At 38.6% G+C, this 14910-nt stretch overlaps 1 protein-coding gene across 17 annotated transcripts in view; it reads right to left on the bottom strand.

The window, feature by feature from the left end:
* The window catches only part of SORBS2 (sorbin and SH3 domain containing 2), a 487674-nt gene that overhangs the window by 215290 nt on the left and 257474 nt on the right, over positions 1-14910 (bottom strand). For 15 of the 17 annotated variants that reach the window (XM_072622632.1, XM_072622633.1, XM_072622631.1 and 12 more), the window contains one exon: positions 8731-8871. The exons of the other annotated variants lie outside the window; for them this stretch is intronic. The gene's annotated coding sequence lies outside the window, so the exon portion shown is untranslated. The remainder of the gene's footprint in view (positions 1-8730; positions 8872-14910) is intronic. 17 annotated transcript variants of the gene reach the window in all.

Below are 14910 nucleotides of genomic sequence, written 5' to 3' on the forward strand. Positions count from 1 at the left end.
GGAGACATTAACAAGATCCAAACTAAGGAAGGAGTGGGGAGTAGAACTTCACCAAGGACTGGAGGGACAGCTAGAGTTTGAGATCTGAGCAGGTGAAGGGCCTTCCAAGGTAGGGACAAGAAATGAATGAAGCCTGGACAGTAGGTATGAGTTGTGTCTGGATTCCTGGACTTCAACTAGATATGTCTTTTTTTTGGAAGGGAGGAGAAAATCCAATCTACTTCAACTCTTATAAAGAGCTTAAGTCTAAAATGTTTAAGACGTTGAACCTCTAGGTAATGTTTTATAAAAGTTATTTAATTTTTAAAAGTTGGTTGACAGACAAAAATTTAAATGTTTATATAATGAAATTCTTTGCATAGAGAAAAGAAATCTTGTCCCAATGATCCAAAAACCTTTCTTCTTCTTCACCTTTGTTTTCATTTGGATTTTAGCTGCATTATAATTATTCCTATTATTTCCATGAAGGAATTGAAAAGATCACTCTTCTTATTTATTTGCTTTTTTATTGTGACTTTTCAGAATATTTCCACATCTTTTTATGGAAACGTAGAAATGTATGCAAGGAATACTTTATTTAAGAGTCCTTTGAATTAAAATCCTCAATTCTACCTCTTGCTGAGGTAAGGAGTGAGTGTGCATGAGTACAGAGCTATTTGTACTAATTGTTCTATGTACCAGTTCAACCTCAAAGGAGCAAAAAACAAGGAGGGGGATGGTCTTAGTTTCAATCACTTGCATCTTTGACCTGGAGCCAGAAAAGTCTGAATCGGTCAGACTGAGCTAAAGAGTAAGACAGATAATAGTTATATAGCATGATCTTTGAAATGTTATAATAGTTATTCACCCCCAAGAAAATGAACCTTTGCAGGAGGAAAGCAAGAAAGCACCTAGGAAAATTTCCTGATGAGGAAATCCATCAGAATCTTGAACACAAACATGAATGAGTCAAGTACGCAGCAGAAAGGAATATGGGGAGGGCTTTTTTTTTTTGTTACCATCTTAAGACCTCTATGATATTAATAACATATAATATTTATCTGTCTTGATGTTTCAGTCAGAATTTATTTTGGAAGACAAGTGAGGTATGTGAGGGAAGGAAGAGAACATGAAATATGATGGGCAAAAAAGTATCATTCTGGCTCAATATGTCCATGCCTTTTAAAACACATGAAGAGATATCCTGTGTCTATTTCAATTTGTTTTCACAAATGAAAAGACTCAAAAGCCTGGGTACTTATCCTAGCCCTATTCAAATATTTAGATTTTTAAAAAATATAAAACTAGATCAAAATCTTCATAAATTTAGGCTTTTTCATTTTTATGAATTTGGGAACCTATGGAACTTGAACTAATAAAAATATTATTTCAATATTGTTTATGATCCTTAATGGGGCCTCAAAATCATGAGATGAAAATATCATAATTCAATAGTCAATGTCAGTGTCACTGTCAAAAAGCTGATCCAGAAGACTGAACTTACATTAGTGAGGCCATTCATCTCTTCCTTATTCTGTAAGTTTTATTTTTGTTAAAACAGGCCTCCTCCTCCATCGACAGCAACAGAGGGAAGAGACTGACTTGTTTAGTGCTCCAAGTCAAGACTCATAATCACCAGAGAGTTCCTATCATTAAGAGTTGGGAGATACTTTTGTCTAAGCCCCTAATTTTGTAGGTGAGAAAACTAAAGGCCAGAGAAAGGAAGTGATCTTGTCCAAGGTCATCTAGGTACTGATTATCCAAATGGTCTCCAGTCTTCAATTCCAGGCCCTCTGCTATACTACATGGTCATTAAGAGGAGGAGGAGGAAAGAGACAGACCCACAAGGGCAGGCTGCTTTGTTCTTTAGGTCAGGAGTCGGTTGGTTTGTTGAAGTGCTGAACAATGGTTTAGCTTCAATCCAGGTCATTAACAGGAAAAGTAGGAGAAACACATAAGGCACAAGAGTATTCAGGAGAAGCCTCTGAAGGAGTACAGCAGATTGCACAAAATAGACTCTTAGTAAACGTTTATTCAGGTGTTGAGTTTTGCTCAACTGTCCCTGGTATTTTTTCTCAGCCTCTTATCCCAAGACCCTTGCCCTACCCCTGCCCAGTTTTAGGAGTGGCAGCTATAATGTCAGATATCAGGCAGACTTCATCTGTCTATCTAGCCTTGTTTCCATCTTTTAAACATGAGGAAACCAAAGGCCAACTTGTTTTGTGATGATGCAAAATATTTCCATTTTTATCCAAGAGCCCAATCTAGTTTTTTTTTACTTTTTAAAAAAGATCATGTTCTAGACTTGAAGTCTTTCAGCAACACAAAAACCCAAGAGTTAGCAACTTTACTAAATTGACATTTGATCACATGTAAATTTATTTTCGTTTGAAGTAAGGAACATGGGTAGGCCAGTTTGTTGTTCAGACAGTAACACTGAATTTCAGACAAGGAAAGCAAGTTAACCCTACACAGACCAATTTATATCTCATTTTCCCATGGCTGAAAATTCCCCAAAGAGAAAAATTACTGAAAATGAGAAAATAGTGCCTTGAAAGGTCACATTCAAGGATTTAAAAAGGAGTTATTGTTCTACCTTCTAGGTACCTCTCAGATTCATTTTATTTATCCTCTGATGTAAATTATTCACCGTTTGCTAAAGCCAGGTTCAGCCAAACTGCATATGCAAATATTTTCATAACTCAGTGGGCTGTGGTCCATGACTTCTAATGTGTATGCATCTCATCAACACCTCACAGACAACTGTCTTGGGACCTCTTTGACTAAATCACACCCTGCTGTTTCTATGTTGGGGAGGGTGGGGAAAAGGAGCCATTATGAAAGATCCTTTGGAGAAGAAGTAGATGCAAGTTAGAGAGAAAGCAGAGAGGCTGACCACACGGAAGAGACAATGTAAGAGTGGAAACACACATACATACATACATACACACACACACACACACACACACACACACACACAGCATTTGGAGTCTGAGGACCCAGGTTTGAATCCTGAATCATTCACTTTACTATGTGACTTTGGGTAAGTTACTTAACACTTTCAGACCTTCTTCAGTTTCCTCTGAAAAAAAAAAAGGTTCTGAATCTATGTTGCTTTCATCTTAGGACAAAGGAAACTGGTTCTAACCATCAGGCTGCAGAAAGCAATCTCTCCAAGCAGAGAGAAAAGAGCATCCTTCTGCTGTCCTGACAGCTTCTGACTCTAGCAGCCAGCCTACATGTGTTATTGATTGGTTCCAACACTTCCTCATGGGCATAAAAGTGATTTAGAGAGTCATTAGAGAGAGAGTCATTAGACTGTCACTCCCTCCTTCCCCAAGGGACAGAAATGGTAGTGGAGAGAGCTGATTTGCTCTATGAAAGGAGGAAGAATTGTTCCCTTGGATATCTATGGGATTTTACTCTACCCAATTTTGGACAGCCCAAAAGTTTTGAACAAATAGAGACCAAAGTCATTAGATGGTCATGACCCTGAATGACTCTGATATAGTCAAGGATAAAACATACTAACTCTTATACAGTGACATTTAGACTGTGCCCCCAAAGTTTCACTAACTTGAATTTTAAGGGGAGGTTTAGCACTCTGCCATAGGATTAAATAAACACATATTTTTGTGAGGAGAGCTGTAGCCTCCATATATCTAGAGTTATAGTTATTCTTAAGCAGTTAGGTGGCATGGTAGTTAGAGTTCCGGTTTTTGAGTCAAGAAGACTATTCTTCCTGAGATCAATTCTGACCTTAGATACTACCTGTATGACTTTGGGCAAGTCATTTAACCCTGTTTGCCTCAGTTTCCTCATCTGCAAAATGAAAAGCAGAAGGAACAGAAAATCACTCCACTATCTTTGCCAAGACAATCCCCAGAGAGGTCAATGAAGAGTTTGACATGACTGAAAATGACTGAACAACAAAAAATAATTATGCTCATGCTATTAACTTGAATGAGGTAGAAGTATCATTGGATCTCCAAATTTCAGGTGAGAAACAGAGACCAAGTCAGGATGATTTCTCTTAAGTAACTAATTATGTCACTTTGGGACCAAACATATTTTTGCTACAACTCAGAATCTTGTCCCCACATGTGGGCATTGCTATTTTTTGCATTATCCATATGTTGTATTTATCACCCCTTATATTATTTTCTATTCCCTTGAAACATATTTAGAACTGGAAGGAATCTTAATCCTCCTCATTTTATAGATGAAGAAATTGACTCTGGGCAAGTCACCTAACTTATTTGTCTCAGTTTCCTCAACTGTAACTTAGGATATAATAATAGCACCAACTTCGCAAGGTTGTTATGAGGATCAAATAAGATATTTGTAAAGTGCTTTTTGACACGGTGTCCAGCACATAGTAGGTACTATCTAAATATGAGTAAACACAGGTCCTCTGACCCTAGAGTCAATACTTTTCCCATGGTACCTATTAGTGATGTGGAATGATTAGGAGTCATTGGGTTATATTTATTCCAGAATTTTAAGATTTTTTAGTGCTTTGTCTTCTCTGGAGCAACTTTTTTTTTTTATTTCAAGAATACTGATTATTTGAGTTTCTAAAGTTAAGACATTCTGATAAGAAGTTAGCAGTGAGTAATTAATTGAATAACTGACTTGACACTTTCTCCCTCATACAATGTTTTTTTGCATTTCTGGATTCCCAAAAGGATCTTATGTGTCACTTGCTAAAAAACTTGGTTCTTAAATAAAGTTATGTTTTATTATGAAAAAATATAACTGTGGCATTCACTTAATTTAACAATAATTTCAAGGACCTAATTGTACTGTTGTCATAAATGTCCTGCATCTAATCTTATATCACATAACTTAGCCTTTGGTGAGATCAAAATTAGGGTTCATAGGTTTTCTTCTCCTGAACTTAATTCTCCCACATCATGGATTTTTCTCTGCTGCCTTCCCAAACTGTCCCCTCCCCCAACCCCACCTTCCCCATCTCATTTGTAGTTCTTGACGTACCAATATTTTACAAAGAAAAACAACAATGACTGTCTCACTGGGAATCATTTAGGCTCAGCCTTGGTTATTTTAGAACTCCCTTTTGACCAATTTGTCTGTGGGGATTACTGACTATTCCTGTAATCCTAATTACCTTGGTGCAGTCCTTTGTTCTTCTCACGAGGGATAGAAGCAGGGGAAAAATAACTCAGTGTACCATCAAGAGAGAGCTATATGATTGGGGTGAGGGGTGGTAAATGGGAGTTAGGAGGGAAATTCTCAGGTGGTATATATATATTTTTTTGGCTTCGAATGTAGAGAATTTGTTAAACAAAACTTACAGTTCCTGCCTTCCCCGTTTGAATGTTGACATAGGCAGTGGCTGCAGATCACCAAAGTTTACTGAAAGAACACTGACCACAGTGAGTACTCTTTTATTTTCTGAATACATTAGGTTATAAGTAACAGTACAGAACCATTCAATGTTCACAAGATTCCCTAGGAGTATATCAGTTAAGCACAGGGGAGAAAATCTGGAAGTTTATTATTTTTCCACCCATATATTTGATACCACCTTTGGAGAATGAACAAAAGGCATACTGTCAAGGGGAGAGACCTGGACAAAATGTTACTGTTTGTTCCTTGTGAGCAGAGAGGTATATTTAAGCAAAGAAAGACATTCCATTGCTCCCTTGGGATTTCCTTCCTTCCCCTGAATTATACCAACATGTTCACACCACTATGGCTCAGGTTGTGCTGGCCTTTCAAATATGAGCTCTTATTGGTTGGGGGTTAAGGAGAGCTCAGCTATAAATATTAATGCTGGGCTTGAACCTGGCTGTGAAGAACAAAAAACCCAAACAAACAGAAAACATCTAAGGACTAAGGGATTTTATGCTTTTTTAAGCACAGATACATCAAATTCAAGGAGAAAGCATAAAACCAAGGCATTTACCTGTTGCACAAATCTGCTCTTGCACAATGTCTCAAATTAGCCAAAAGTCACCTAGTTTAGGATTGTGTTTCAAATCCAGGCTCACTGACACTCATGAAACTTGTGGCACACAGAAGCCAAGTTTCGAGCAAGGCTGAGTAAAATATTGCTTTCATGTGGAACCTGTGTGAAACTCAGTGGCCTTGGCTATATTTCCCTTCAAGTTCTGCATTCAAACAATCCAATGTCTCAAATTAAAAGGAAGGAGTGAGAAGGAACAGCAGAGGAAAAATAGCTCATGGGGGAATGGGCAGGCTCTCTGCCAGGACATTCAGAGTCCATTCCTCCTTGGGTCATTGGACTTTGGGATGCAACTGAAGCCTTTTACAACTCAAATACACTCACTATGGCCAAGCAGATGCTGCCCAGTTGTTAAACTAAAAGAAGTAATCTGTCCAGCACTGGGCTAAACACTTGGGACACAAACAGAAGCAAAGATGGCCCCTGCCCTCAAGGAATTTATATTCTAAAAGAAATAACCACCCATAAGTAGGACAGGTGGCCAAGGAAAAGGCATTTTGGTCTGAAGAGTTTCCAGGATAGTAAGTAGGGTCATAGGTTATTGGCATATCCCTTCCAAAAGCAAAGGCAGAATGGATTTGATCCTGTTACCAGAATCAGAGTTGGAGATGGGGGCTGGGGGTAGGAAGGAGTTGGTACCCTCCAGCAAGGGTTGTTGAGAAGGTATAGGGATGGAAGGAGAGAAGTGGAACTGTTTTGAAGAGTGAGTCATCAATCAGGAAGAAAGAGTGAAGGAGAGGTAGAATAGATATGCTAGAAATGAAAAGGCTAAAATCTCCTCCTTTAAAGATCATCAAAATAATAGATGGAAGGAGACTTTGTAAGCTGGCACAATGTTCCAGAAAAATATGGATTAAAATTTTCCTTACATTGCAATCTTGCAAAGGGAAAAAGGAGTGGACAAAATCTAGATATTTAGGGGAGATAAAATTGGAAATACTGACCATCACTTGTCTTTCTCATTGATAATCCAGATTATCCAAAACCAAATTCCATCCAGATTTAATCTGTTAAATCACATTTTATTCCTTAAAAGTTTCATTTAGCTCTGCCTCCTTCTAAAACTTAAATCCATTTCCTGATGAGCAAGGCTGCTGGCCCATCACTAAAAAACAGAGGTCAGCTGATGGACAGCAGTCAGTCAAGGGTTGGAGAGTAGCCACAGTCACCTACAAGGCAGCAGATCATCCCCTCCCCAAATAGTCTGAGACTTTTGGCTACAAAAAAGTTGACCAGAGGGTCTGGTTGGAGTCTTAAAGAAGACATAAAGTTGGAGTTTCCACAGAACACATAAGAGCACACACCTTGGTAAAGTATTCCTAAACAAATGTACTTTAAGAGGAACATTTTTTTAAAAAGAACATTAAAAACAAATGCCTTGGAAATATCATTCTGCCTACTCTAAATTACATATTATTCCTCCCTTTAGGTCCCTATAATGTCCTGAAAATGTAACTCAGGAAATCCCTGTACAAACCAAAGAGTTTCACCAAAAGAAGACAACCTTTTTTTTTTTGGTTGTTTCATAAAACAACACTGTCCATTAAAGTATACACTTTCTTTTAACATGTGGCCTGTGATAGCCACAAAATCTTTTGAAATAAACCTTCAATTCCAAGAGTTTCTGTGGTAGGCACTGGGGCACAGAGTGACAGAAAACACAGCAATTAGGGTAACCCAGAAGTCCAAAGTAAGTGATCCAAGAGAGAAGCTTCCTGTATACTCATTTGCTCCTTGTTTCAAGAAATCTACAATAAGATGTAGCAGCTGGTTATGCTAAAGATCTGTAAAGTTGTGGATCCCTGCAAAGAAGTTACTCCTTTCGCCTTTTTTCTTTTGAGCTGTTTGATTTTGCTACTAACAATTACAAATAAATAAAATTTATTAAAAAAAAACAAAACAAAGTGATTCAGATAAAGGCAATGCTATCAAATAAATCACAATTGCCTAAGCTGTCCTGACTAGAGAGATGCAAGGCAACATCCACAATAAAAAAAAAAAAGTGTGTTTGAAGTTTAAATCTGGAGATCAACAACTTTGCAAAATGCCAAAGCACAAATATTTAGCGAGAGGATAGGTGGGGAGAGAGAGAAGTTAGACTGACATCTGAAAAATCATATGATTATGTTAAAAGAACTTGTAGACAAATACACTTCAGGACATATGTGCAGATCAGGTGAATCCAGTTTAAAAAGTGATATACTCTGAACTTATACTATGAGAAAGGAGAAAGGAGGGAGAGAAAATAAAGAGGCTGGGGAGGGTGGGCAGAGATTGGAATTACATTAGTACAAACAAAACAGTAATACAAGAGTGAGATAGATCTTAATATAGTGCTTTCATTGTCACCAGGAAATAATTATATAAAGACCTCTTTGATTCAGGTGGTTGAATCCTCTAACTTTGTTTCAATGCCCTTGGAAGGGTAAAAATAAGCAGTCTAAACAACAAAATGATACTGTCTGAGAAGTCTGGTTACTGGTCTCATAGTCAAGTTTCTAAATTGGGAATTTCCCACCCTTACTCCCAGATCTAGGCAGGTTAGTATTGCAGGTTAATACTAAGGAGACGATGTCTCAAGTGAGGATGCAACTGATCAGGAGAAATATACATAAGTTTTCTGCAAATGTTAGAATGGAATATTTAACTAAAAAAAAACAACACTGGTTTTGTTTGTTGGTTTGACTATAAATAAGTTTTTCAAGAATGTCAGTTATGAACGTATTACAAGCAGACTAAATAATCAAAATGTCACCTACCAGGCAGCTGAGTTTTTTCAATAGTTGCTCTAATGCAGAGGAAGTAGGAGCTGGTGCCTTCTCACATGGAGAAATTATTTATTTAGCCCTTTCAGAAGGTCTTGAACTCCAAAGGTTTAAGGTTTAGTACAATCCAAGAGTCTGCAGAAAAGAGAGGGAGAGAAGAATGAGGGAGCGAGCGAAGGAATCTTAGCTATTGGCTGGGGTTTCTGTTCAGAGAGCATCTGAGTTATTTTCAGCAGCAGCAGCAGCAGCAGCAGCAGCAGCCGCCGCCACCGATAGGTCTGCAATCAGGGTGAAAATGCAATACTGAACCACCACCCTTGTAGGGGGAAAAGAAAAAAAGAGAGAGAGAAAGAATTCAGGAAACCCACAATGACTTGGTTCATTGTGCAGATTTTCAGTTGAAAAACTGAGGAAAACTGCCAACAATATCGGGGGAAAATGTTTTCCTGGAACCTTTCAAAAATGTTTCAGGGATTCTAGAATTATTTACCTAGCGTTATTGCAGCTAAGGATGTTCTTCCTCTGATGCATTGAGGGTACCTAGAAGACGTATCTACTGAGACACATTTGCTTATGTATATGTTTCTTTTTGTCTAAGTATCTCATTCTATCTGGTATCAGTATCTGTTGACAGCCCAGTCTCCCAGAAGTCTGAAGACAGCAGTTTATTTTCAGTATGTAGCTAAATTTCCAGTTTCATTAACTATGCTATTTTGGAAGGCTACCGGCTTAAGCTGTTGACGTGTCTTATCTGTTGGCGGGGTCTGGGGACCCACCAGTGACATGCTGCAGACACTTTATTCTCAGTTTCTGATTGCGCAGGCTAATGAACAGGCAATTTCGACCAAGTCACTGACAATGACAGACAAAAGTTTTAGCTTTTCTTCCAGTAACCATCTTGGGGGATGAATACCTAGGTCTCAGAAGTAGCTAACATAGGCAGCAAAGATGAAGGATGAAAACATTCATTGCCCCATAAACTTTTGTAGCTTTGCCTTTCACACGACAAGCCTATTCAAACTGCATCCTCTATAAATCTGTCTGCCAACCCTGGGCAGGCAGAAGATTCCATGCAACCTCTGAACTCCTCGCTTCCCCATATTGCTTTATTAAATGCCCTGCATGACTAAGAAAGAAAATCAGTTACTTTCCAGCAAGGAAGCACAAGATAACACTGCATTTTTAACAGCTTTTCCATCTATGTGTTGAAAATCTTTAATCTTCTAAACTCATTACTCCTTGAAACAAATGGCACATTGAAAGTAACCATAAAAAACCACCAACAGATATGGTACAAAACTGAACATTAGTTTCTCAAAGTTCTTATTCTGGAGGGCTAATTGTTAGTTCATTTTTCATCATTTAAGAATGACTGGTAATGAGGTCCAAAATCATTGCCAACTAAACAAGGCTGATAATTATTATAATTATTGGCTAGTGAAAGAAGGGGCTACTGGGAGTGAGGATGGGAGAGTGGTGATAGAAATGACCATCCATTCTCTACAAATATATTTACTGAATCATTTAAAAATATTTTGCACAGGGAGCAGCTAGGTGGTGTAATAGATAAGAGCAAAGGCCCTGGAGTCAGGAGTTCAAATCCTGCCTCAGATACTTACTAGTTGTGTGACCCTGGGCATATCATGTAACCCAGATGGCTACCCATCCTTCCAAAAAATATTATGCTCAAATATGGCACAATCAGAAGTTAAGATCCTCATTTCAAGATAATTACAATCATTTAAAAATACATTTTAAATGAAAACTCCATTGCCTTTATTTTTAAAAGTCCAATTAACATTTTTAAAAATCACCAGTTTTGATGCAGCATGAAGCAGCTTTCTCTTGATTAGGATGAAAAAAGAAACTGATTGATTTAATACATACCATAGACACTTGTCCCTTTCCACCCTGCCACAACCTTCAAGGCTCCAGTTCTGTTAGAATGGTTGGAAAAGACAGGACTTGAACAGTGAAGAAAAAAAAAGATTAGGGTTTTCTCCACTATAAAAGAATGGGTTTGTAAATATTATAGTTCATTAGCAACAACAATGACAATCTTCCAAGAACTTTTCTTTATCACCTCCTTAGGGAATCTTTGGGAGAGTTAACTAACCAAATAACCATTAACTACTTAAATACCAAATTAGCCACCATAATTCTAGAAGTTCAGAGTCAAATAGGACCTCTCTTTCAGGCCAAGCTGTACTGAACAGCTGATCCCCTAAGATAGATAACCTCATTGATGATCCAGCCTTTGCCTGAAGACTTCGAGTGAGCACCTCAAGGCAGCCCATTACACTTGGATAGCTCTGTGTCCAAAAGCTTTGCCTTTTCTTTTTTCATTCTATGTTATTAGCTTTTTTCTCCTATTCCTGAGGAAGGGACTGACTAGGGCCTTGTGTGCTGAACTACAACAGTCAGACTAAAAACCTTAAGCAACATTTTATAGAATCATAGATTTGTGTGTGTGTGTGTGTGTGTGTGTGTGTATTTGTCCTTCGTTGCTGAAGAAGACCATGCCATCAGAGAAATGATGACTTGACTCGCACTTGACTTTGGTTTGAGTGAAGGAGGGCTGTACAGGTCACCAGCCTCACTTCTCCTCCAGAGCCATCTGAATTCAGTGACCAGATATTCATCAGGATGACTGGAGATGACCCAGGATGAGGCAACTGGGGTTAAGTGACTTGCTCAAGGTCACACAGCCAGTGAGTGTCAAGTGTCTGAGGTGAGATTTGAACTCAGGTCCTCCTGACTACTGCATTGGTGCTCTATCCACTGCACCACCTAGCTGCCCCAAGGTTTGAATTCCTGCTTTGCTGCTGAATGCCCAGGTAGTTTTGAATGAGTCGATTAAGGGCTCCAGGTCTCAATTTCCTCATATATTGGTTGCTGTCCTTGGTTCTTGAAGAGGACCAAAGTGACATAACCATGATAAACGGTATTGGAGTAGTTACCTTCTGATTCAATTCAACAGACATTTATTAAGGAAGAAAACAAACCTTTATTAAACACCCAGTATGTTCCAGGAACTATTCTAAGCACTTTACAGATAAAATCTCATTTAATCCTAACATCCCTGAGAGATTGATGCTATTATTATCCTCGTTCTACAGTTGAACAAACTGAGGCAGACAAAAGTTAACTTCTTCAGAGTCACACAGCTAATAAGTGCCTAAAGCTAGATTTGAACTCAGGTTTTCCTGACTTCAGGACCAGCATTCTATCTCCCATCTACCTACAAGATGCTAAGAATACCCAGACAGAATGATTATTAGTCTTTGTTCTCATGAGCTTATCTTCTTCTGAGGTCTATAAACCTATGAGGGCAGCTAGGTGGTGCAGTGGGTAGAGCACCAGTGTAGGAGTCAGGAGGACCTGAGTTCAAATCTCACCTCAGACACTTGAAACTCACTAGCTGTATGACCTTGGGCAAGTCACTTAACCCTAATTACCTCATCCTGGCTCATCTTCAGTCGTCCTGATGAATATCTGGTCATTGGATTCAGATGGCTCTGGAGGAGAAGTGAGGTGGTGACCTGCACAGCCCTCCCTCACTCAAAACAAAGTACAAGTCATTCCATCATTTCTCTGATGGCGTGGTCTCCTTTGGCAGCGAAGGACGGACACACACATAAGGAATTCAAACCTAAGTATTTTGACTCCTTGTCAAAGTTAGTCTCACATACTACCTGTGTGACCCTGAGTGAGGCATTTAACTCTCGTTTCCCTCCATTTATTTAACTGTAAACTGGAGATAAAAAAGGATCAAATGAGATCATAGCCAGGGGAAAAGCACCTACTATATGCTAGCCTCTTTACAAATATTACCTTACTTGATTCTCACAACATAGGTGCTATTACAATCTCCATTTTACAGTTGAGGAAACAGAAGTAGATGGTTAAGTGACTTGCTCAGGGTCATACAGCTAGTAAGTGTCCAGCTCCAGTGCCACTCGGATGCCTCACCTAATAGATACTTTATAAATTCTTCTGTCCGTCCTCTCTTCCTTTCCTTCTTTCCCTTCCCTTCATTCCCTTTTCCCTCCCTCCCTCTCTTTCCTCTTTCCCCTGCATCATGTTGCCTCTACAGCTCAATGTAATAAGATAATCTGAAAATATACTCAGAGCACCATGTGATAATGACACCATTTACCTATGAGACACCCCCCCACCCCACCCCCTTGCCTTGGGCTCTTTTCTATGCTTTTATAGAGCTCACTTACAACTCAGCTCTTCTCAGCCTATCTGAACAGCTTTTAAATCAGAGCCTAGCAGGCACTAGAAACAAAATTGTTTTAAATGAAGCTGATTTTGCAATTGAAAATATATGGGTCTTTAAAGTATAGTAACTTAAAAAGTTAAAAGAGGTAAAAATTCAACTTTGCCTAGATGTGACATACTAAAGGGAGGAAGGGAGGGAGGTTTTTCTTTAAAGTCATCATTTTGATGAGGACTGCACTTTGACTGTCTTAAGATAGTCTAAAATATTTTAGTCGATATTACCGCATTTGCAGCAGAAGCAACCAAAGATAGAAAACATCGCTGTATTGGAGAGGGCTAATTCTGTTAGCTACACAAATGGAAAAAGTCTTGCTATTTATGAGTGCCCATGAGCAAGGAAAACCAGCAGTGTCTGTAATAAAGATGTTGAGAGAGAGAAAGAGATGTGGGAAAAGCCAATGTGTGTGTGTTTGTGTCAGGATGGCCCGGGAGGGGTCTTACTTAGTTTTCACATAGATGGATGTGGTGTAGAGGGAGATGAGATGCCCTTGGAGCAACAATTGTTTCAGGTTCTGGCTTGGCAGTCTATTAGCTTGTTTTGCTTTGGAGCAAGTCACTCAATCTCACTGAGTCTGTTTCCTCCCCCATGAAATGGGGATGATGATTTTTGTACAGTATTCCCTACTTCATAAGGATGTTGCAAGAATTGGAGAAAATGATGTTTATAAAATACTTTGTAAATTAAAAAGCACCATATAAACATGAGCTACCTAGCTGACATACCCATCAATATTCAACATTGATTCTGTTAGTATTTCATAAATATTTTATGTAAAATACATTTTTCCAGGTCCTAGGGAAGATCTTCCTTGGTCCTCTCTCTCACTTCTCTGATTCCTGTGATCCTAGTACAGTAGCCTCTTATCTCTCACCAAATTAGCGCACTCAAGATATATAGAATCAGTATAGTTTACCAGTGGGCAGCTAGGTGGTATGGTGAATAGAGCACTGAGCCTGGAGTCAGGAAGGCCTGGGCCTGAGTTTAAATCTAATCTCAGACACTTACTAGGCTGTGTGACTCTGAGCAAGTCACTAAACCTTCTTTGCCTCAGTTTCCTCATCTGTAAAATGAGATAGAGAAGGAAATGACAAATGACTCCAGTCCAAGAAAACCCCAAATAGGATCACAAAGAGGTGAAAATGACTGAAAAAAAAAAACAAAACACCTGAACAACAGCAGCTTACAAACATGTCATTGCTTTCTGTATCTGTGCTTTCTGACCTTTGCAAAGTGCAGAGACCTTGATATCCCACTGTAATCAATCAATCAATCAATAAACATTGATTAAGTATCTACTACGTGTCAGGCACCGTGTTAAGTTCCGGAGATACAAAAAGAGACAAATGACCTGGTCTCAAGGACTTTACAATCTAATGGAGAAGCTTATAATCCAGTGGACTCATAAAAGGGAGAGAAAAGGTTAACCCAACGCACAAAATATTCAAAGTACAAACAATTAATCCACAGGGCACCAAGTTTACCATAGTTCTATTTTCATGTTAATAGAGACAATCTCCCAGATTATGAATGAAAAACCACTCATTAATTAGTCACTAATGTGCTAATTACTGAATTAATTAAGCTCATAGAATCAGTCCCTGTTTTCAAGGAGGTTCACACTCAGATATGAAGCCAATGACCCCTTCTCAGAATTATGTTTTTAATGCATAAAATAAAATACATAGGATTACAAAGGAAATCTTAGGTTAATTAAAATAACGATGTAATTTTTTTACCTTATCTGAGTTCATGGACCCCTTGAAATCTACCCACAGACCCCTTCAGAGTCCATAGCCCCAGGTTAAGAACACAGACTCTACACTATAATGTTTTTATTAGGTGAGAACCTAGCAATAATCTAAATTACAATCAAAGGTATAAAAAAA

The sequence above is a fragment of the Notamacropus eugenii genome, chromosome 7 (genome assembly GCF_028372415.1).
Source record: "Notamacropus eugenii isolate mMacEug1 chromosome 7, mMacEug1.pri_v2, whole genome shotgun sequence".
In the NCBI taxonomy this organism is placed as follows: domain Eukaryota; kingdom Metazoa; phylum Chordata; class Mammalia; order Diprotodontia; family Macropodidae; genus Notamacropus; species Notamacropus eugenii.